Consider the following 25,263-nt stretch of genomic DNA (forward strand, 5'->3'; position numbering starts at 1 on the left):
AGAGTTATTTTATAAAGCAAAAGAAACACAAAACCAGGGAATATCTACTACCTCCTTATAACTCAGAAAAAGTCAAAAAGAAAGGTCCAGTGGAGAAGGGAGGCAAAGTAGGCCAATATTAGAAAGATAATGTGGATTTCTATCTTGAGACTGTGAAATGAGCTCAATTATTTACCTATTTCAGTGCCAAAATTTCCATTGAAATAGAAAAAATAAAGAAACTAAAAACTGCAAATAGGGGAACTATCATTAGACCAGAAGCACTGAAGAATTTCTGCAAGATATAAAATAAGTATAATAGTGTTGGTAAAACTAGCACACAGACTATGCAGTGTAAAATAGAAACAGGAGAAAGACAACTGTTGCAGAGGTAAGAGACACTGTTTACAGTGGTGCTTCAAAGAAACTCCAAGCTTTATGGAAGCAAAAGCAGGTCATAGAAAAATCATCAAGGTGATAAAATATTGTAGAACAGCTGAAATAAACACCCAAACATCCCAAACATCAAGTTGTGTATAAATAGTACCTGGATTCATTATTTTGACCCCAGTATCAGTTATCAGTTTTAAAAACATGGAATATATTCCATGATGAGCTTATGTATATTGGGACTAGAGTCCCAATATCATCAAATCACAACCAAAAAATGGGAGGGTGTGGGAAAAATACAGCTCTGCATAGGAGTTAAATACACTAAAATGTTCCACTCCCAGATGAAGACTTTTTTACTTTGGCAATAATAACAATCCCTGGCTTGCCTAGCAGTTTCATACCAAAGTACTCTGGAGGAAAGCCTGTCAGCATATCCTCCCACTTGTACACAGGGAAAATTACTCAATTTTCCATTCAGTGAAGTTTATTGAGACAATGTACTCTCCATAATTGCTGAAGAAACCCTTATCTGCTGCTAATGATGAACCAAGACCTTCTTTGGTGAATATGAATAGGCAATCAAGAATCACCAAATATTTGAAGAAATTCATAGTAATAAAAGTGAACAAATTGAATAATTTTCCCCAAGAAAAAGATAATTTTTAAAAGGCTTTAAAAAGAGTTAATTTTACAACCTCAGAGAAAGTCAATAGCATATCAAAACGATAAAGCAAGAACACATGGCTATGAAAATGCATCAATCTGATCTCTAAGAAATTGAAATATTTATTGTTAAAAATATTAAAATCTCAAAATAAAGGAACATCAAGAAAAAGAAGATGGCTATAAATTAGTGATTTGGAAGACTTAGCTAGAATGCTGCTGCTACTGCTGCTAAGTCGCTTCAGTTGTGTCCAACTCTATGCGACCCCACAGATGGCAGCCCACCAGGCTCCCCAGTCCCTGGGATTCTCCAGGCAAGAACAGTGGAATGTAGCTAGAATATTCTCCTAGAAATGTCTAAGAAAGTAAAATAATGTAACAATCAACACAAAAACAATAGATGAAATACATTGTTTCATTAAGCCTATAACAATTTAAAATACTCTTTAATTAAAAACATTCTTACAGATAAATCTTCAGGTCAAGATATCTTTGGCAAATTCAAACATTTAAAGATGAAATAAGATCAATATTTCAAAACATCTTCCTGCAAAGAGAAAATGAGGAAATACTTCAACTCATGTTATAAGGCCAATATAATCTTACTACTAAACCTGATATAAAAAAGAGTAAGGAAAATAGAACTACAGATGATTCTTACTTATAAATATAGATGCAATAATCTTAAACAAAAGACTAGCAAATGGAAGAAAGAAATATATTAAAAAGATAAAACATCATGAGCAAGTTAGGCCTATTTCAGAAATGAAAGAGTGGCTAAAATTTTGTACAATGTAACTCATCACATTAACAAAATAAAAGAGAAAAAATCATAAAACATTTCAATAGTTGGAGAAATACTGTTCCAATGATGATAAAAAGTCTAAAAAATATATGAATGGATAGGAACTTCTTTAATCTGATGAAAAGTAGTTACAAACAAATCTATAACAAACATCATAATAGTGGGGATAAATTAGCTCTAGACTAAAGGCTGTTCTGGACTTGACTAACAAAGCTGAAACACAAAGCTTGAATAGATTAAAAATTTTCTAAGTAACTTAACTATGTCACAGAACAAAGCACAAAAATATTTAAGGGAATACACAAACAATTCAACACACACAACAATTTACAACACAATGTCTGTCATTCAATAAAAATTACCAGGCATGTAAAGAAATAGGAAAATATAATCTACAATGAGAAAAATAACTCCACTGAAAAAGAACCATAAATGACACAGATGATAGAATTAGTAGACAAAGATGATAAAATAACAATTATAAATAAATACTATATTTACAAAAAGGTAGAGAAGAACATGACGAAGAAAGAAAGAAAAGATATAAAAAGACCCAAATTAAAATTCTAGAGAAAAACATATTTTAGATAGGAAATCATTGGTTTTGGTTAGCAACAGATTAGACATTGTAGAAAAAACTAATAAACCATTAAGCATAGCAATAGAAACTATCCAAAATAAAATAGAGAAAGCATACTTTTAAAAATGAATAAAATGTCAGTGAGCTGTTGGACAACAGCAAGTAACTTAATATATGTGTAACTGGAAACTGAGAAGTGAGTGGAATTATTTGAAAAAAACATGTATAATATCATATAAGAAATGAATTGCCAGTCCAGGTTTGATGCAGGATACAGGAAGCTTGGGGCTGGTGCACTAGGATGACCCAAAGGGGTGGTACGGGGAGGGAGGTGGGAGGGGGGGGTTCAGGATTGGGAACATGTGTACACCTGTGGCGGATTCATGTTGATGTATGGCAAAACCAATACAATATTGTAAAGTAATTAGCCTCTAATTAAAATAAATAAATTTAAATTAAAAAAATAAATAAAAATAATAAAAAAATAAAATAGCAATGGTAGCCTACCTCAAAAAAGAAAAAATAAAAAACAGTGGCCAAAATTTACAAATTTGTTAAAAAATATAAACTCAGAGGTCAAAGATTAATATTAAAAGAAGGAGTTCTGAAAGATGGAAAACTTAGCTTGAGAATTCCAAGTTGGCACAATTCTATTCTAATGTCAATTTATCAGATTACTTTGGAGCATCAAATACTACTACCATTCATAAGTTAAGATTCTTGGTATTTGAAAGTCTGTTAGATGCCACTAAGAAAATAGAGATGAGTTTCCTTTCTGAAAGCTTTTGCTATGGTATCATAGAATACAACCAGCTGCTTCGTTACTTAAAATTACACAGTTGTAAATTTTAAAACTTAAGGAAATGGCAGGTGATGTCCTTTAAAACCCTCACCTGTTCAGATTGGACCTAACATAATTCTTCCTTTTTCTTAAAAAAAAAAATACAAAGACTTATAGCACAATACTCTTTTTTTTTCTGTTTCTAATTTGCTGCGGATAATGTATATGACTTTAACATCCTGTGTGAGCTACGTGCTACTTACTGAAGAGCTTATGAAGTGCCAAATACAGTTACAAGTAAGAGGAAAATGATAATTATTTAAATAAAAAATTTCAACATAATGATTGTGTGACTATGTAGTAGAAGTAAAATATGCAACAAAAAGGAGCACAAAGACTTGAGGAGAGAAATGAAAATATATTGCTGTAGGGTTCTTATACTACATGAAAAGTGGTATTATATTATTTTAAGGTAAGACTTCTATTCAGTATTGAGCTGGAGATACTATCCAGTGCAATAAGGAAAGATATAGGGGGAAAAAAGCATGGGGCTTGAAAAGAAAAAGATAAAATTTTATTTATTAGCAGTAGACATAATCATCTATGTATAAAATCTTTTTTAAATTTTTTATTATTATTATCATTTTTTTTTACTTTACAATATTGTATTGGTTTTGCCATACATCAATATGCATCCACCATGGGTGTACACGTGTTCCCCATCCTGTACCCCCCTTCCACCTCCCTCCCCATACCATCCCTCTGGGTCATTTCAGTGCACAAGCCCCAAGCTTCCTGTATCCTGCATCGAACCTGGACTGGCGATTCATTTCTTATATGATATTATACATGTTTTAATGCCATTCTCCCAAATCATCCCCTCCCTCCCTCTCCCACAGAGTCCAAAAGACTGTTCTATACATCTGTGTCTCTTTTGCTGTCTCGCACACAGGGTTGTTGTTACCATCTTTCTAAATTCCATATATATGAGTTATTATACTGTATTGGTGTTTTTCTTTCTGGCTTACTTCACTCTGTGTAATAGACTCCAGTTTCATCCATCTCATTAGAACTGATTCAAATATATTCTTTTTAATGGCTGAGTAATACTCCATTGTGTATATGTACCACAGCTTTCTTATCCATTCATCTGCTGATGGACATCTAGGTTGCTTCCATGTCCTGGCTATTATAAACAGTGCTGTGATGAACATTGGGGTACACGTGTCTCTTTCAATTCTGGTTTCCTCGGTGTGTATGCCCAGCAGTGGGGTTGCTGGGTCGTATGGCAGTTCTATTTCCAGTTTTTCAAGGAATCTCCACACTGTTCTCCTTAGTGGCTGTACTAGTTTGCATTCCCACCAACAGTGTAAGAAGGTTCCCTTTTCTCCACATCCTCTCCAGCATTTATTGCTTGTAGGCTTTTGGATCACAGCCATTCTGACTGGCATATAAAATCTTAAGAGAATCACAAATAAGCTACTAGAACTAACATGCAAATTATGAAAAATTTAGAAAGTATATGAGGTCAACATACAAGATGAAATGCATTTCTACATGATAGCTATATTCAGAAATTGACATTATTTTATTAAAATTACCATTTATAATACTATCCAAAAGATGAAAGATTAAATATTTCTAAATAGCATCCATAAATGTTCAAATGAAAATGAAAAATTTGACATGGATTTTCATGATATGAAAAACAGAATTTAGAAACCAAAGACTAAAATAAAGGGAGAGCTAAACTATGTTCACAGACCAGAAGCTTTCTTATTGTTAATATGGTTTCTATATATTCAATCCAATGCCAATCAAAAACTCGGCAGACTATTTCATAGAAGCTGACAAAATGATTCTAAAATTCATATGAAAATGCAAGGAATGTAAAATAACCTAAACAATTTTGAAAAAGAAAAGAGTAGTGATAGTTATTTAAAAGAGTACTAGAGTGGGATGCCATTGCCTTCTCATTTAAAGAGACTATAGAAGCAATATAAATATAAATATATAGATCAATGAAACACAGTGAAGTGTGTAGAAATAGACCCACACATATGTGGCCAATTGATGTACAGAATAATGAAAATGCAGTTAAGTGGGGAAAGGATAATCATTTCAATAATTGGTACTGGAATAATTAAATATCCATATGCAAAAAAAAGAACTTTGACCATGACCTCTCACCATATAAAACAATTAACTTGAAATCAATCACTGAACTAAATGCAAAAGCTAAAACTAGAAATGTTCTAGAATAAAATTTTTAAAAAATATTGAGTGACTTTGGATCAGGAAAATATTTTTTAAACAGGACACAACCACCACAAAATATAAAAGAAAAAATGATGAATCGGACTTCATTGAAAGTAAAGGCTTTTTCTTTTCCAAGTGAAGTGAAGTCGCTCAGTCGTGTCTGACTCTTTGCGATCCCATGGACTGTAGCCCACCAGGCTCCTCCATCCATGAGATTCTCCAGGCAAGAATACTGGAGTGGGTTTCCAAAGACACTGTTAAGAAAATGAAAAGGTAAGCCACAAACTGAAATTTTTTTTCAAAATATCTATCTGAAAAGGGACTTTATATAGAAACTAAATCAAACTCTTACACCTGAAGAATAAAAAGGCAAACAGCCTAAATTTTTAATGGGTGAAAATTTAAGCTCTTACTTTACCAAATATGTATGAATCTCATAAATTTAATATTGAGTAAAAGAAGCAAAAACCAATACAATAAAATTTGGGCACTGTGATTACATTTATACAATGGTCTAAAAACAAATACAACTATACAATATTGTGTAGGGATGCACATATAGGTGGTAAAACTATAATAAAAACAAAGACATTCTAATCACAAAATTCAAGATATCAGTTTCCTCTATGAAAGAATTAGTCACATGATTTCCAACGGACACACAGTGGGCCTTTAGGGTGTTGGTAATGTTCTATTTCTTGAGCCGAATCATAACTACACAGGTGTTTGCTTTATAAACACAGGTGTTTGCTTTTTATAAAATTGATGAAAATAAAAATTTTAAGTAACCACAGGTAGAGTAAAAATAGGAAGTGAAAATTACCAGCCACTTGAGAATAAAAATGGAATAAGGAAACTTAATAAATATATCAAAAATGAACAAAGAGAGTGGTATCCCAGAAAATTGCAGGATAGGGAAATCCATGGCCCCCTTATTCCACAATGTGACAGATAAACTGGCCAAAACTTCAGAATCAACTTTGTGGGACTCTAGAAAATAGTCAAAAACTTACAACAGCCAGAGGAAATTTTTTTTTTTTTGTAAATCAACCATACTTTATTTAATTTTTTAATTTATTTTTTAAAATATGAAAATATGATAGCACATTTACAGGAGACTTGGAAAATACAGAACAAAGCTACATATAGTTCCACTATATATTACCATTGTTTAAGTAGATATATGAAGATTTTTAGTTGGAGTTTCAATATCATATTCTCAGAAATAAATAGAATGAATATACAGAGAAGTAGAAGAATATAGTAGACCTGAAAAGCAGTATGAACCAATTCAACATAATCAAGATGTATATAATTTTCACACAACAGTGGGATACAAATTCTATCCAAGTTCCCATAGACTATACACTAGGAGATACTGGAACATATCCAGAGACATAGGAAGCCAAAGAAATTTTAATGAAGAAAGATGCTGCTACATTGCACTAAGAGAATACTATGACTTTTTGAATGCCTCCCCATCTTCCATCCCCAGATGAAGAAGTGACCATGAAAATGACAGTCCACATTCTTTAGGAAGGTTTACTAATGCCAAAGGGAACACTATGTACTTTATTCTCAAAGAATTGTTGTTGTGTGTTTGTTTCAAACTCTGTCATCATCCTAAAGGACCAGTGCAAGGACTTGTCCTTGTTTCAACTGACTTGAAGCTTTCCCAGGGCTGGGGAGGATTCCCAAGTGCATTTACAGAAAGTAAAAACAAAATAGGCCAAAGGAACCTGGAGCAAGAAATAACAGTAGGCATTAGCAATAAGCTGGAAATCATGGTCAGGAGAAGGTTGGGAAAGGAGATATGGGAGTGGGAATAATGACATTTAAATCTCCTGCATATAGCTGGAAATCAAGAAAGCCACAGACATGCCTAGGGCTGAACATATGCTCAGAAAAGGCCTGAGAACCTCTGAGTGACTTTCAGACTACATGCAAACATGAAGTAAAAGTTAAAGTAGACTTCTAAATGACCTGGCTAAGTGTTAAAAGAGTTCCACAACACAGAATCAACCTTTTACAACTAAAGAGGCTTTTTTTTTCCTTTTTGGTATTTTTGCTTTATTTTTTAGCTCCAGGCATTTAAAGAAACACTATCTAATCACAAAGCTAATGAAATATAGATTTCTCATCACAGCACTGTTTATAATAGGCAGGACGTGGAAGCAACCTAGATGTCCATCAGCAGACGAATGGATAAGAAAGCTGTGGTACATATACACAATGGAATATTACTCAGCCATTAAAAAGAATACATTTGAATCAGGTCTAATGAAGTGGATGAAACTGGAGCCTATTATACAGAGTGAAGTAAGCCAGAAAAAAAACCACCCAGTAGTCATGTATGGATGTGAGAGTTGGACTGTGAAGAAAGCTGAGGGCTGAAGAATTGACGCTCTTGAACTGTGGCATTGGAGAAGACTCTTGAGCATCCCTTGGACTGCAAGGAGATCCAACCAGTCCATCGTAAAGGAGATCAGTCCTGGGTGTTCTTTGGAAGGAATGATGCTAAAGCTGAAACTCCAGTACTTTGGCCACCTCATGCGAAGAGTTGACCCATTGGAAAAGACTCTGATGCTGGGAGGGATTGGGGGCAGGAGGAGAAGGGGACGACAGAGGATGAGATGGCTGGATGGCATCACCGACTCAATGGACGTGAGTTTGAGTGAACTCTGAGAATTGGTGATGGAAAGGGAGGCCTGGCATGCTGCAGTTCATGGGGTTGCAAAGAGTTGGATACGACTGAGTGACTGAACTGAACTGAACTGAACTGAACACATATATAAGGAATTTAGAAAGATGGTAACAACAACCCTGTATGCAAGAGAGCAAAAGAGACACAGATGTATAGAACAGTCTTTTGGACTGTGTGGGAAAGGGAGAGGGTGGGATGATTTGGGAGAATGGCATTAAAACATGTATAATATCATATGTGAAATGAATCGCCAGACCAGGCTCCATGCATGATACAGGATGCTCGGGGCTGGTGCACTAGGAACCCAGAGGGATGGTATGGGGAGGGAGGTGGGAAGGGGGTTCAGGATGGGGAACACGTGTACACCCGTGGCGGATTCATGTTGATGTATGGCAAAACCAATACAATATTGTAATTAGCCTCCAATTAAAATTAATAAATTTATTTTAAAAAAAGAAATATAGATTTCAATGACCATGCAAGATAAAGAATACAAACTTTATAAAAATAATTTAGAAGAGTCACTAAACAAACAACAGCCCACATGAAGAAGAAACAACAATCCTGGGAAAGGAAGATAACCTTATTTTCAGAGTTGTAACATAATAGTATTTAAAATGTGCTATTTCAACCAAAAAATAAGACAAGCAAAAAAGACAAGAAAAAATAGCCCATTCACAAGAAAAATGGAAATTAACAGAAACTGTCTTTCAAGAAACCCAGACATATGTAAAATAGATAGCCAGTGGGAATTTGCTGTATGATGCAGGGAGCTCAAACCCAGTGCTCTGTGACAATGCAGAGGGGTTGGAATGGGGTGGGAGGGGACATATGTATACCTATGGCTGATTCATGTTGATGTATGGCAGAAACCAACACATTACTGTAAAGCAATTATCCTCCAATTAAAAATAAATAAATTTAATTAAAAAAAAAAAGAAACCCAGGCATGGACTTGGCAAATACATTAAATCAGCTGTTTTAAATATGATAAAAGAGCTGCAGGAAATCAGTAAATTGATCTCTCACCAAATAGAGAATGTCAATAAAGGCTGGGAAGTTATAAAAAGGAACCAAATGGAAATTCTAGCATTGAAAAGTTTAATAACTGCACTGAAAATTTTACTAGAGAGGTTCAATAGTAGATTTGACCAGGCAGAAGAAAGAATCAACAGCTTAAAGATAAGTCAATGAGATCTTCCAGTCTGAAGAGCAGAAAGACAAAAGAATGAAAAAAGTGAACAGAGCCTAAAAGACCCATGGGATAACATCAAGTATACCAACACTTGCATAATGAAAACCTCAGAAGGAGAGAATACAGAGAAAGAGAAACAAAGATTATTTACAGATATAATAGCACAAAATTAATCAAATTTGAGGAAAGGCATAAATCTACACATCCCAGAAGTTTAAAAAACTACAAGCAGGATAAACTCAAAGAGACCTCAATGGAAATCCATTATAATGAAGTTGTTGAAAGTCAAATACATAGAATCTTGAAAGCAGCTCGAGATAATTTACTCTTGTAAAAATGATCCTCAGGATTAACAGACTATTAAATTCAGAAACCATGGAAGCCAGAAGGAAGTGGCACAGCATATTTATATTGATGAAAATAAAAATTTGTCAACAAAATTCTGTTTCCAATAAAACTGTTTTTCTATGAAGGAAATGAAGGAAAAATTAAGATAGTCTCAGATAAAGAAAAGCTAAACTAAGGAAGTTAAAAATTTGTAGATCTGCCCTATAAGAAATACCAAAGGGAGGCTTCCAAACTGAAAGGAAAGGACACTACAAAGCAACTGAAAGCCATATGAATAATAAAAAACAATGTAAAGCTACTATATAGGGAAATAGAAAACACAGTATTATTGCTACTTTGATTTCTAAGTCCTCTTTTTTTTCTGTACTACTTAAAAGACAAATGCTTAAAACAATAATTTTAAGTCTATATATGTGAGCACACAATGCAAAAAGACATGATTTGTGAAAAAAACAATATAAGAAGGGGGACTTGAGGTGTGAATGAGCAAGTTTTTGTATACTATTAAAACCAAGTTGGTATTAATTCAAATTTGATAGTTACGAAGCTAAGATGTTGATTGCAAATGCCAGGGGAGGTTACAATTTATCTTAGTGTAACCAATAAGATAAAAACTAAAAAATATATATATACAGCAAAGGAAATGAAGAGAGAATCAAAATGATAGACAAAAAAGGAATAATTAATGACAAAATATGGCATTTATGGATGAATTAAGAGAAAAAAGGATATAAGTAAGATATAGAAAAAACCGTGAAATGACAAGAGTAAATAACCACTTATCAGTTATTACTTTAAATTTAAAAGAATTAAACTCTCCAATTCAAAGATTAGACATTGGTTTAACAAAAATTTTAAAAACGTGATCTAATTATATACACTGTCTACAGAATACTCCCTTTAGAGGCACAGACACAATAGTTCAGAAGTGAAAAAATGAAACATATTTCATTCTTGAACATTTCAAACATTCTTGAAATGAATTTAATTCATAAAATGAAACATATTTCATACAAATAGTAAGACAAAAGAGGCCTGAGATGGCCCTAATATATCAAAGAAAATAGATTTTAGGCCAAAAAAATTAAAGAGATAAACAAGAATACCATATATTGATAAAATGGTCAATTCACAAGTAAGTTATAACAATAATAAACATGGACATGTATAAAAGCTGACAGAACTGAAGGGAGGAATAGACAGCTCAACAGAAATAGTTGTAGATGCCAACAGCTCAATTTCAATAATGGATAGAACTAAAAAGAAAACCAATAATGAAATAGAAGACCTGGACAAATCTATGAACCAACTATACCTAACAGACATACATAGAACATTTACCCCTTAACAGAAGAATGCTCATTTTTCTCAAGTGCATATGGAAGATTTTCCATGTTAGAAAATATGTTAGGCCACAAAACAAGTCTCAACACATTTTTTAAAAATTAAATCATACAAAATATCTTCTCTGACCACAATAGAATGAAAATAAAAATAACAGGAGGAAAATAGGAAAATTTACAAATATGTGAAAATTAAACTATACACAAAGAGTCAAAAACACTCCCAACAAACAAGACCAGAACCAGATGGCCTCACAAGTGAATTCTACCTTTATAGAAGAGTTAACACCTATCCTTATGAAACTATTCCAAAAATTGCAGAGGAAGGAACACTTCCAAACTCATTCTATGAGGTACTATCACCCCGACACCAAAGCCAGACAAAGATAGCACAAAGAAAGAAAACCACAAGCTGTATCACTGATAAACATAGACACAAAAATTCTCAATTAAATACTAGCAAACCAAATCCAACAATACATTAAAAGGATCAAAAAACATGATCAAGTGGGATTTATCCCAGGGAAGCAAGGATTTTTCAGTATCTGCAAATCAGTCAGTGTGATACACCTCATTAACATACTGGAGAATAAAAACCATACAATCATCTCAATAGATAAATAAAAAACTTTTAATAAAATTCAACATCCATTTATAATAACTCTACAGAAAGTGGGTATAGAGGGAACATACCTCTCAACATAATAAAGACAATATATGACAAACCCACAGCTAACATCATACTCAACAGTGAAAAGCTGAAATCATTTCCTCTAGGATCAGGAATAAGACAAGGATAGTCACTCTCACCACTTCTATTCAATATAGTTTTGGAAGTCCTAGCCACAACAATCTGAGAAGAAAAAGAAATAGAAGGAATGCAAATTGGAAAAGAAGGAGTAAAACTGTCACTGTTTTCAGATGACATAATTCTATACATAGAAAATCCTAAAGATGCTACCAGAAAACTACTAGAGTTTATCAATGAATCTGGTAAAGCTGAAGGATACAAAATCAATACACAAAAATCTGTTGCATTTCTATACACTAATAATGAAATATCAGAAATAAAATTTAAGGAAACAACTCCATTTACCATTATATCACAAAGAATAAAATACCTAGGAATAAACCTACGTAAGGAGGCAAAAGACTTGTACACTGAAAACTATAAGACACTGATGAAAGAAATCAAATATGACACCAACAGATGGAAAAACTTATCATGTTCTTGTACTAAAAGAAAAAATATTGTCAAAATGACTCTACTACCTAATGTTGCAGTCCATATCAAATTACCTAATAGCATTTTTTTGAGATCTAGAAGAAAATATCTTAAAATTTGTATGGAAACAGAAAAGATCCTGAATAGTCAAAGCAATCTTGAGAAAGAAAAGCAGAGCTGGAAAAATCAGTCTTCCTGACTTCAGACTATACTATACAGCTACAGTAGTCAAAGCAGTGCAGTATTGGCACAAAGACAGACTTATGGATTAGTGAAACAGGATAGAAAGCCCAGAAATAAACCTGTGCACCTAATGTCAATTACTCTATCACAGAGGAGGCAAGAATATGCAATGGAAAAAAGACAACCCCTTCAATCAGTTGTGCTGGGAAAACTGGACAGTTACATGTAAAACAATGAAAGTAGAACATTCTCTAATACTGTACACAAAAATAAACTCAAAATGGCTTAAAGACCTAAATGTCAGACCAGATACTATAAAACTCTTAGAGGAAAACAGGCAGAACACTCTGACATAAAGCACAGCAAGATCTTTTTTGACCCACCTTCTACAGTAGTGAAAATAAAAGCAAAAATAAACAAATGGGACCTAATTAAAATTAAAAGCTTTTGCACAGCAAAGGAAACCATAAAAAAAATGAAAAGATGACCCTCAAAATGAGAGAAAATATTTGCAAACAAAGTGACTGACAAGGGATTAATCTCCAAAGTATACAAACAGCTCATGCAGCTAAATAGCAAACAAACAAACAAACAAGCAATCCAATCAAAAAATGGGAAGAAGATCTAAACAGACATTTCTCCAAAGAAGACATACAAATGGCATACAAAAGACATACAGATGGCATATAGGCACATGAAATGATGTTAAACATCACTAATTACTAGAAAAATGCAAATGAAAACTACAATAATTAGGGTGGGTGGGTGGGAGGCAGGCTCCAGAGGGAGGGGATATATATGCGCTTATGGTTGATTCGTGTTGTTGTACAATAGAAACCAACACAACATTGTAAAACAATTACCCTACAATTAAAAAAAAAAAAAAACTACAATGACCTATCACTTCACACTGGTCAGAATGGCCATCATCAAAATGTTTATAAACATATAGGATTGTTGTTACCATCTTGGATGGGGAGGGAGGTGGGAGGAGGGTTCAGGATGGTGGGGGTGCATGTGTGCCATGGCTGATTCCTGTCAATGTGTGGCAGGGGCCACCACAGTGATGTGAAGTGATTGTCCTCCAATTAAAATAAATACATTTTAAAAATTTAAGTCCATAAACAACGAATGCCAGAGAGAGTGTAGAGAAAATGGAACTTTCCTATACTGTTGGTGGGAATGTAAATTGGTGCTGCCACTATGGAGAAATATGGAGGTTCCTTACAAAAAAAAAAAAAGAACTAAAAATAGAGCTACCATATGATTTAGCAATCCCACTCCTGGGCATATATCCAGAGAAAATCATACTTTGAAAAGATACATGCACCACAATAATCATTGCCATTGCAGCACTATTTACAATAGCCAAGACATAGAAGCAGCCTAAATGTCCATCAGCAGATGAATGGATAAAGATGGTACATATATGTAATGGACTATTACTCAGCCATAAAAAGAATGAAATAATGTCATTTGTAGCAACGTGAAGAGACCTAGAGATTATCATACTTAGTCAAGTAAGTCAGCAAAAGAAAAATACCATATCATATCACTTGTACATGGAATTGAATAAATGATGTAAATCAACTTATTTACAAAACAGGCTCACAGACATAGAAAATAAGCTTCTGGTTACTAAAGGGGAAAGACAGAGGTAGAGATAAATAGGGAGATTGGGATTGACATATATACACTACTATATATAAAATAGATAACTAAAAAGCACCTACTGTATAGCACAGGGAACGTTACTCAACACTCTGTAATAACCTATATGGGAATAGAATTTAGAAAAGAATGGATATATGTATATGTATAACTGAATCACTTTGCTGTACACCTGAAACTAACACAACATTGTAAATCAACTATACTCCAGTATAAAATGAAAAAAAATTTAAAAACTCAAGTAAGTTATCTTTACTAATATATATATATATATATATATATATATATATATATATATATATATATGACAGAACCAAAAGAAAAAATCTTCTTAGAGAGATGATGCTGTGAAAGTGCTACATTCAATGTGCCAGCAAATTTGGAAAACTCAGCAGTGGCCACAGGACTGGAAAAAGTCAGTTTTCATTCCAATCCCAAGGAAAGGCAATGCCAAAGAATGCTCAAACTACCACACAATGGCTCATCTCACACGCTAGCAAAGAAAAGCTCAAAATTCTCCAAGGCAGGCTTCAACAGTACGTGAACCGTGTACATCCAGATGTACAAGCTGTATTTAGAAAAGGCAGAGGAACCAAAGATCAAATTGCCAACATCCATTGGATCATCGAAAAAGCAAGAGAGTTCCAGAAAAACATCTATTTCTGCTTTATTGACTATGTCAAAGCCTTTGACTGTGTGAATCACAAAAAACTGGAAAATTCTGAAAGAGATGAGAATACCAGAACACGTGACCTGCCTCTTGAGAAATCTGTATGAAGGTCAAGAGGCAACAGTTAGAACTGGAAATGGAACAACAGACTGGTTCCAAATAGGGAAATGAGTACGTCAAGGCTGGATGTTGTCACCCTGCTTATTTAACTTATATGAAGAGTACATCATGAGAAATGCTTGGCTGGATGAAGCACAAGCTAAAATCAAAGAAATAGAGGGAAACCATAGAATGGGAAAGACTAGAGATCTCTTAAAGAAAATTAGAGATACCTAGGGAACATTTTATGCAAAGATGGGCTCAATAAAGTACAGAAATGGTAAGGACCTAACAGAAGCAGACGATATTAAGAAGAGGTGGCAAGAATACACAGAAGAACTGTACAAAAAAGATCTTCATGACCCAGATAATCATGATGGTGTGATCACTCACCTAGAGCCAGACATCCTGGAATGTGAAGTCAAGTGGGCCTTAGGAAGCATCACTATGATCAAAGCTAGTGAAGGTGATGGAATTCCAGTTGAGCTATTTCCAATCTTAAAAGATGATGCTGTGAAAGTGCTGCACTCAATATGCCAGCAAATTTGGAAAACTCAGCAGCGGCCACAAGACTGGAAAAGGTCAGTTTTCATTCCAATCCTAAAGAAGGCAATGCCAAAGAATGCTCAAACTACCGCACAATTGCGCTCATCTCACATGCTAGAAAAGTAATGCTTAAAATTCTCCAAACCAGGCTTCAGCAATATGTGAACTGTGAACATCCAAATGTTCAAGCTGTATTTAGAAAAGGCAGAGGAACCAGAGATCGATTTGCCAACATCCAGTGGATCATCAAAAAAGCAAGAGAGTTTCAGAAAAACATCTATTTCTGCTTTACTGACTATGCCAAAGCCTTTGACTGTGTGGATCACAATAAACTGTGGAAAATTCTGAAAGAGATGGGAATACCAGACCACCTGACTTGCCTCTTGAGAAATCTGTATGCAGGTCAGGAAGCAACAGTTATAACTGGACATGGAACAACAGACTGGTTCCAAATAGGAAAAGGAGTATGTCAAGGCTGTATATTGTCACCCTGCTTATTTAACTTATATGCAGAGTACATCATGAGAAACTCAGGGCTGGAAGAAGCATAAGCTGGAATCAAGATTGCGGGGAGAAATATCAATAACCTCAGCTATGCAGATGACACCACACTTATGGCAGAAAGTGAAGAAGAACTAAAGAGCCTCTTGATGAAAATGAAAGAGGAGAGTGAAAAAGTTGGCTTAAAGCTCAACATTCAGAAAACGAAGATCATGGCATCTGTCCCATCACTTCATGGGAAATAGATGGGGAAACAGTGGGAACAGTGGCTGACTTTATTTTTGGGGGCTCCAAAAATCACTGCAGATGGTGATTGCAGCCATGAAATTAAAAGACACTTACTCCTTGGAAGGAAAGTTGTGATCAACCTAGACAGCATATTAAAAAGCAGAGACATTACTTTGCCAACAAAGGTCCCTCTAGTCAAGGCTACGGTTTTTCCAGTAGTCATGTATGGATATGAGAGTTGTACTGTAAAGAAAGCTGAGTGCAGAAGAATTGATGCTTTTGAACTTGGTTTTGGAGAAGACTCTTGAGAGTCCCTTGGACTGCAAGGAGATCCAACCAGTCCATCCTAAAGGAGATCAGTCCTGGGTGTTCATTGGAAGGACTGATGCTGAAGCTGAAAGTTCAATACTTTGGCCACCTGATGCGAAGAGCTGACTCATTTGAAAAGACCCTGATGCTGGGAAAGATTGAGGGCAAGAGGAGAAGGGGACGACAGAGGATGAGATGATTGGATGGCATCACCAACTCAATGGACATGGGTTTGGGTGGACTCCAGGAGTTGGTGATGGGCAGGGAGGCCTGGCGTGCTGTGATTCATGGGGTTGTAAAGTTGGACACGACGGAGTGACTGAACTGAACTGAACATGAATCAAGTAGCCTGGCTCCATAGTCTTAGCTCTTAACCACTATGTGTAGCTGTCACTTTGCTAATGATGGGCTTCCCCAGTGGTTCAGATGGTAAAGAATCTGCCTGAAAATCAGCAGACCTAGGTTCAATCCCTGGGTTGGGAAGATTTCTCTGGAGAAGTCAATGGCTACCCACTCCAGTATTCTTGCCTGGGAAATCTCATGGACAGAGGAGTCTGACAGTCCATGGGTTCACAAAGAGTCAGACACAACTAAGCGACTAACATTTTCACTTTCACTTTGCTAATGATGTCAAATAGAATACCTGTACTGAAATATATTCACATGGAAATTTAATGTATAATAAAGCTGGTACTTCAGGTAAGTAGGGAAAAGATGAAGCATTTATTAATAATGGAGGTAAAATTAGCTATCCATTTGGAATAAGTTAAGACCTACTTCATTCCACACCTTAAAATAAATTCCAGATGGTTTAAATATGTAATAAAAAGAATATACTGAAAAATTCATGTGAAAAGGTAAAGTTAGCTGTAGACCAAAAAACACCACAAATTATAACAGACTTGGGAAAATATTTACAATATATATATATGCCAGAGCTAGTGTCTCAAACCACCTCCTCTCAAAAATGGCAAAGCATAATAATAGACAATTTATGTATATATGGACAATACATTTATTAAAATAAGCTCAACCTTACTAATAATCAGGAAAATGAGAAAATAAAGCATGTTCGATTGGAGAAAATTTTAACGATTGAGAATATCCAGCAATGATGATGACATATAGGGAGGGATATGAGCATTCCCTCTTCCTCTTAGTTGGAATGTAAACCAGAAAAACCTTTTTGGACAGCAATTTGGCAGTATCTATCAAATATTAAATGGGTTCATTTTAACCCAGTAAGTTAATTTCAAGGAATCTAGCCTATGGATATTTTTGCCTTTGTTGCTAAAACATATGAGATTATGAATGCAATATTTGTAGTAATGCTATAAAGCATACAATACATCAGTAGATAAAGAAGACTAGAAAACATGTGGCTGGAGAACCAAGAGGAAAACCAGAAATGTGGTATCATGGAAGCAAATGGAAAAGAATTTCAAAAATACAACATCAACAATGCCAAATGCTTTACAAGATAAAGATTCAATCAATTCAAGATAAAGTGTTCACTCCATTTAGCCACATGTAGTTCATTGGTGTGGAGAAGGCAACTGAACAACTTCACTTTCACTTTTCAGTTTCATGCATTGGAGAAGGAAATGGCAACCCACTCCAGTGTTCTTGCCTGGAGAATCCCAGGGACAGGGGAGCCTGGTGGGCTGCCATCTATGGGGTCACACAGTCAGACACGACTAACATGCCTTAGCAGCAGCAGCTCATTGGTTAGCCTTGGTAAGCTCTCTTTTAGTGGAATGCTCTGGAAAAATTCCATGGACTAAGAAGTGAGTGGGAATGAAGAATTAAAGAAAGTGAGTGTAATAATAATTTCAAGAAGTTTGGCAGCAAAGGAAGAAGATGTATAGGTTGATAGCAAGAGAAGAAGTTTGAAGATTGGCCTGAATCATCCTCTCTAACACTTTTTTGGGAGAAAGTTAGAGTATAAGTCATAAGTCACAAACTGATTATGCCCACAGGTGTCAGAAACAGCCTAAATTAGAAGCAAACTGTATGTAAAGTGATAGATAGTAAGTGACACTAGCTTCTCTCTGGGAATCAGTAAAGAAGTAGAAACTATGGTGAATGGGAAACCACATCTCCCATCTAAAAGGAATAGCCATGACTTGGTTCTAGTAGATTATGGCTATGTTGGAATCTAGATCCTGTGTTGCTAGATCTTATAATTGTTCAACAAACAAAAAAATCAAGACTACTAACACCATGCATAGCAATGCTGTGGACCAAACATGTCTATGGGTAATACCTAGAGCAACTACTAAGAAAATTATACAAAACATACTATAAAACACGAAAAGCAAGTCAAGATGTAATCTTAAGAAATGTTCAAGTAACCCACAGGGAGTTAAGAAAAGCAGAGGAAAGAAAAAGAGAAGCAGCAGAAAACAAAACAAAAAAAATGGCAGATTTAGGTGCCAACTTATCAATAAGCAATTTAAATGTAAACAGTCTAATTTAATAAAAAAATAGAGATTGTCAGAATAGGTGAAATAAATCAAGACCCATGGTATGCTGTCTACAAGAAACTCACTTTTAATATAAAAGTACAAATAGATGAAAAGCAAAAAGATGGACAAAGATGTAACATGTGGACTAATAAAAAGAAAACTGGAGGAGCTAGACTGCTATCAGACAAAGTAGGCCTCACAGTAAAGAATTGATCTGGGACTAATAGGGACATTTCAGAATAATAAAGAGGATGGTTTTTCAAGAAGATATAGCAATCCTATTGTTTTAGGGTATATACACCAAATAACAGAGCTTCAATATATAAGAAGCAAAATTTGATCAAGCTGAAAAGAGAAGTAAACAAAGTATTTCATGATCTAACCCAACCTAACTTTCCAGGTTTCTTTCCTGCTTATTCTTTTCTACATACAGACTAGATACTCTATTATTTTTCAAGCATTTAACAGATTTTCCCATCTCTTGTGTCTTTAACTACGCAGTCCTCTATGCCTAAAATGACTTCTCACCTATTACCATCTTCCCTCCACCCTGAATCCTCACATTTCAGAGACAGATTCAAATGCCACTTCATCAAAAGGCTTTCCCTGATACCAAATATGATCTATCCCTCCTCTGAAACCTAACTTCATATGGTACAGAAAGTGAAAGTGTTAGTCGCTCAGTTGTGTCCAACTCTTTGCAACCCCATGGACTGCAGTTGGCCAGGCTCCTCTATCCATGGAATTCTCTAGGCAAGAATACTGGAGTGGGTAGCCATTCCCTTCTCAGGTCATCTTCCCAACCCAGGGATTGAACTCAGGTCTCCCATATTGCAGGCAGATTCTTTATCATCTAGAGCCACTAGGTAAATGCTTCTCTTAATTATAGTACTATTTACAGGAACATTTCCTGAAGAATAGAGATCTATCTTATTTATCACTGTTTTTCTAATGCCAAATTCTAGCACAGTAGCCAATAAATAAATGTTTCCTAAACAGGAAAAAAATTAAGCAACTTATAAGAGAAAAGTAATAGTTGAGGAAGAGAAGATCTTAAGTGGTAACCAAGCTTGGGGTATGTTCAAATTTTATTAATTCATTTATTCATATACTCCGACCTACTTTCTTCCTTCCCTCATTTCTAGCAAGCTCCCAGGTGATTCTGAAACTGATATTTTACTGACCACACTTTGGGTATCATGGTCTTAGAGAAATTCTCCAAGATATGTAAAAGAAGGCACATATAAGGATACTAATTAGAGCCCTGTTTTTAATAGCAGGGAGAGAGAGAAAAAGAGAAGATCCCTTAAATATCCCTTAGTATAATAGATAAATAATCTGTTGATTTTCATAAAATAGAACACTGTTCAGTAGCCAAAATTGATGAACTAGACTTACCATGTATCAACTTGGATAAATATTTTAAAACATATTGATAACTGACAAAAGCATGTTTTAGAATACAGTTTGATACTTTCCAGGTACATTAAAAATACTCAATTAGCCTCCAATTAAAATAAATTTATATTAAAAAAATAAAAAAATTTAAATACACAATACAATATTATATATAGTTTATGGATCTATACCTGTATAGTTATAATTTTCTAGCTTTCATGGAACCCACTCCAGTATTCTTGCCTGGAGAATTCCAGGGATGGGGGACCCTGGTGGGCTGCTGTCTATGGGGTAGCACAGAGTCGGACACGACTGAAGTGACTTAGCAGCAGCAGCAGCAGCTTTCGTGGGAATGATACATGTTAATTTTAAGAGAATACCCTCAGAGAGTGAAAGGAAAGAGATGTGAGATTCTATCTTTATTTTTCAAGTGGAAGGAAGGTCAGCAAGAACTTAGCTCTGAATCATATTTTCAATAAGTTACTGTCTATTGTATCCAGATGATTTGTTACATTTTTCTGAACTTCTCAATATGTTAAGTATTTTTTATTAAATTTTTTAAACATCGAAGGCTTTAATTCTTATCTTATGTCTGACACTACTGTGAGGAAAGCCTTTGGTCTTAGTAATAGAAACCTCATTGTAAAATGAATTACTGTATTCTCTCTTTTGTATCTAGTCCTGCTCAGCTCCATTCAATCAACAAATAAAAGGCTCCCTCCAATACTTTCAACAGTATTCCTGTTCTTAGTCACAAACTTCTTGCCTGAACTCTTTTTATACTCTCTTTGGCCTCCGATCCCTCTCTACCTTAACATAGGAGTCTCAAGTAGGGGCTTCAACAAGTATGCTCCAAATCCTATAGTGTGACCTCAGTACCCTGGGATCAACTCTGTTTTAAGCCTCTTCACTAAGAAATAAATGTTGATGTTTTCCATAATAGGAAATTCAAGTATATCCCTGAAGCATTTTTCTGTCTTATGACACCTCCAATTGTAATTGCTATAGCAAGATGGCAAACACTAGCATCATAAAATGAGTCTCCTCAAAATATGCCTGTTCCTATGTGATTGGGAGATGCCCCAAAAGAAGCTGTTATAACATTTAAAAACATAAATTGCAAAGTCTACCTTTAGCTATTCATTGACTTCCTTCACCCCTAGTATTGACTAGCTTGATGAAATGGAATAAAACTAGGGCTATAATTCTTGCCAGTGACTAGAAGTCTAACTTTAGACAAGTTACCTAAGAAACATAGATAGTTCTAAAATTCCTCATCTAGAAAATACCAAATTTCTAGCCTAATATATACGGAGGACTGATAAAATTCATTATTTTTTAAAGGTAAGGAATTAGTATTACTCATCAACCATTTTTCAACTTTCTCCTTTTCAGTCTCTGCTCTCCTTTCAATAATCTTTCTCTCAGTTTTTCTAACACATATGTTCTTGTCATGCTATCCCTTGGGGACAGCTATCATTAAGATGCACTGCAAGTCAGCTATCAATGATATTTTCCTTAAGTCTCTAAAATATTACTCATAGAATAAATGTCTTGAAGACCCATCTTAAAGGGCAATAGCAATGTACTTTGTACCTCAACTCACACTTAATGAATATATTGCCCACTATTTTCTGCCTGAAGCTGTTGCATTTTGGTTCTACATAAAAACTTGTTAGGCATGAGCATTTCCATGGAAACCAACTAACAACTTAATCCCAGAGACTCATCTCCCTAAACATTTATAAATTTCCAACCTGCATATGGAGTCAGGTGGTGTTAAGCCTTCCTGCTTAGCTATAGCTACCATCTGGATGGCTTTTTGTTTGGAGACACGGTCAAAGTGGGAAGACAGTGGGAAAAGACAACAGTAACAACAATAGCCGGAGAAGGCAATGGCACCCCACTCCAGTACTCTTGCCTGGAAAATCCCATGGACAGAGGAGCCTGGTGGGCTGCAGTCCATGGGGTTGCTAAGAGTCGGACTTGACTGAGTGACTTCACTTTCACTTCTCACTTTCATGCATTGGAGAAGGAAATGGCAACCCACTCCATTGTTCTTGCCTGGAGAATCCCAGGGACGGGGGAGCCTGGTGGGCTGCCGTCTATGGGGTTGCACAGAGTCGGACACGACTGAAGTGACTTAGCAGCAGCAGCAGCAGCAACAACGATAGCCTTTCTTTTGCACTGAACAGTTACAACTTAAGGTCTCATCAGTTCAGTTCAGTTCAGTTCAGTCACTCAGTCAAGTCTGACACTTTGCGACACCATGGACTGCCGCACACCAGGGCTCCCTGTCCATCACCAACTCCCAGAGTTTGCTCAAACTCATGTCCACTGAGTCAGTGACGCCATCCAACCATCTCATCCTCTGTTGTCCCCTTCTCCTTCCGCCTTCAATCTTTCCCAGCATCAGGGTCTTTCCCAATGAGTCAGTTCTTTGCATCAGGTGGTCAAAGTACTGGAGTTTCAGCTTCAGCATCAGTCCTTCCAATGAATATTCAGGACTGATTTCCTTTAGGATGGGCTGGTTGGATCTCCTAGCAGTCCAAGGGACTCTCAAGAGTCTTCTCTAACACCACAGTTCAAAAGCATCAGTTCTTTGGTGCTCAGCTTTCTTTATAGTCCAACTCTCATAATCCTTTGTAACTCCCACTCATGGGTCATCGCCTGACTCAGGGCACACACAGCTTCTAAGTTTAAAAGTCAAAGCTTCTCAGAGATGGAGCTCATACTAAAAGTCAGAAAAGAAATAAAAACTTTTCAAACACTTTTTCTTTAACTCATCCATAAGAAAAACTAAAAATTAGTTGTAGGAAAGATCTGTGCATCAAGAAAGGCTGCATGGGGCTATAGCCAGAGCAAAGGATTTGAATTCAAGAAGACTGGCATGCCATTCTGGACCCTGCCACTTACTAGTATACTCACTGTATACAAATAACTTAAGCTCATTGAGCCTCATTTTTCTCAACTGTAAATGGGAATCTCATCACTTCCTTGCTGGGTTTCTGTGAGGATTATTCAGCTATAGTCTCTAATTCTCAACTGCCCCCTCTTCTACATAACCAATAGATGCCCTCAAGGATGCCTCCTGACTGTTTCTTTTATCACTATTCTCTTTCCCATGACTTCAGTTGCTATATGTCCATTGTTACCAAGTATCTCGAGCTCTGAGATTCAGACCTATGCATCAATTTGCCTATTTGACATCATGTCCCAAATGAACCTCAACATAACATGTTCAATATTGAACTAAAAACTTCTCCCTCATTTTCTTGAACACATTTCACCTGCAGTCTTCCCAGTCCTGGTAAACGGTTTTGCAAAATACCAAGACCTATTAATTATATCTCCTAAATGTCTTTTAATTCTTTCCTCTTCTTCCCAGCTTCATCATTTACTCACAAGCCCAAGCCACCATTATCTTTTTCCAGGACTCTTTCAAAAGAATATTACTTGGTGTCGTTGCTTTCAATTTGCCACTCTAATTAATCCTCCATGGGGTCGCAAAGAGTCGGACATGACTGAGCAACTGAACTGAACTGTGCCTACAAAATTCTCCTCACATTCCTTTGTCTGGGTAATTCCTATTTATCATTTAGATATCAGCTTTAGAAATTAATTCTCCTGAAAGCTTTCCCAGCATCCTCAGGATTGCATTATGTATACCTCTCATAAACTCCCATAGCATATTGTACTTATGTTATCAAAGCATATATATCATTCAGTATTGCAACCAACTTTCTACATGGGTCTTTCCAAACAGACTCTAAATTCCTTAAGAGAAAGGCTGTATCGCATTTACTCTTGTATCCTGCATGCATGCATGCTAAGTGGCTCAGTCATGTCCAACTCTTTGAGACCCCATAAACTACAGCGCAACAGGCTTCCCAGTCCTTCGCTATCTCCTGGAGCTTACTCAAACTCATGTCCATTGAGTCAGTGATACCATCCAACCATCTCATCTTCTGTCATCCCATTCTCCTCCTGCCTTCATCTTTCCCAGCATCAGGGTCTTTTCCAATGAGTCAGTTCTTCGCATCAGGTGGCCAAAGGATTGCAGTGTCAGCTTTAGCATCAGTCCTTCCAATGAATATTCAGGACTGATTTCCTTGAGGACTGACTAGTTTGATCTCCTTGCTGCCCAGGGGACTCTCTAGAGTCTTCTCCAGTACTTATTACAAGATATTGAATATAGTTCCCTGTGTTACACAGGAGGCCCTTCTTGTTTACCCATTTTATATACAGTAGTCTATATCTGTAAATTCTAAAGCAAAAATGAAAGTTGCTCAGTCGTGTCAGACTCTCTGCTACCCCATGGACTATACCGTCCAAGGAATTCTCCAGGCCAAAATACCGGAGTGGGTAGCCTTTCCCTTTTCCAGGGGATCTTCCCAACCCAGGCATCGAACCCAGGTCCCCCATGTTGCCGGTGGATTCTTTACCAGCTGAGCCACAAGGGAAGCCCAAGAATACTGGAGTGAGTAGCCTATTCCTTCTCCAGCAGATCTTTCTGACCCAGGAATTGAACCAGGGTCTCCTGAATTGCATGCGAATTCTCTACCAACTGAGCTATCTGGGAAGCCAAACACCTATTTTATCTTTCCCAATCTTTTCCCCTTGGCAGCCACAAGCCTATTCTCTATCTCTAAGTCTTTCTTGTTTCATAGATAAGTTCATTTGTGTCATATTTTAGATTCCACCATAAGTGGTATAATATGTTATTTGTCTTAATTTTTCTGACTTACTTTACTTAGTATGATAATCTTTAGGTCCACCCATGCTGCAAATGGTCGTATTTCATTCTTTTTTATGGTTGAGTAATATGCCATTGCAGATGGTGATTGCAGCCATGAAATTAAAAGATGCTTACTCCTTGGAAGGAAAGTTATGACTAACCTAGATAGCATATTCA

At 35.9% G+C, this 25,263-nt stretch overlaps 1 long non-coding RNA gene across 2 annotated transcripts in view; it reads right to left on the reverse strand.

The window, feature by feature from the left end:
• Positions 1–4,357: 4,357 nt before the first annotated feature.
• The window catches only part of LOC129639489 (uncharacterized), a 57,603-nt gene continuing 36,697 nt past the window's right edge, over positions 4,358–25,263 (reverse strand). The window contains exon 4 of one of the 2 annotated variants that reach the window (XR_008708431.1): positions 4,358–5,714. This is a non-coding gene — a long non-coding RNA (uncharacterized LOC129639489). The remainder of the gene's footprint in view (positions 5,715–25,263) is intronic. The other variant, XR_008708430.1, reaches the window with a different exon arrangement.

The sequence above is a fragment of the Bubalus kerabau genome, chromosome X (genome assembly GCF_029407905.1).
Source record: "Bubalus kerabau isolate K-KA32 ecotype Philippines breed swamp buffalo chromosome X, PCC_UOA_SB_1v2, whole genome shotgun sequence".
Taxonomy (NCBI): domain Eukaryota; kingdom Metazoa; phylum Chordata; class Mammalia; order Artiodactyla; family Bovidae; genus Bubalus; species Bubalus kerabau.